Source organism: Eleutherodactylus coqui, unplaced genomic scaffold (genome assembly GCF_035609145.1).
Source record: "Eleutherodactylus coqui strain aEleCoq1 unplaced genomic scaffold, aEleCoq1.hap1 HAP1_SCAFFOLD_42, whole genome shotgun sequence".
Lineage (NCBI taxonomy): Eukaryota > Metazoa > Chordata > Amphibia > Anura > Eleutherodactylidae > Eleutherodactylus > Eleutherodactylus coqui.
In genome coordinates this window covers 1,203,342-1,203,887 of record NW_027101829.1, presented here as the reverse complement: position 1 = coordinate 1,203,887, position 546 = coordinate 1,203,342, and positions in this window count along the sequence as shown.

The window sequence follows — 546 nt, the reverse complement described above, 5'->3', positions numbered from 1 at the left end:
ACGTATTGAAAGGCAGCATTCCTTCGAGTCAAAGTGAGACTTTTTATACAAGTCTTCTTACAATGACTGGTATTCAAAAGCAAAGCCAGACTCCATGCACTTACAGCTGTTTCCGGGTTATTGCCCATCATCAGTGTACAGTAGGAGTCTGGCTTTTGCTAGTGAGAGGCCTGGGACAGGGGTCAGAAACGCTCTTTTCTCCTTAGGGAGAGCAACTATATACTATAAATAAGTGAGGAGACTCAAATGGCCACGCACGCTCCTCTGGGTAATATGCAAATAAGGGAGATGGAAATCTCCCTTATTTGAAAAAGCAATAAGCTTGAGCTCCCAGCCTAAAGCATGAAACAGAGCACGATTCGCGTCTAACACAAACTCACTGTTTGCACCGTCCTGTAACTCGGCACCTGAGAGGTGTAGACCGTGTTTGAAAAAGCAATAAGCTTGAGCTCCCAGCCTAGAGCATGAATCAGAGCACGATTCGCGTCTAACACAAACTCATTGTTTTCACTGTCCTGTAACTCGGCACCTGAGAGGTGTAGACCG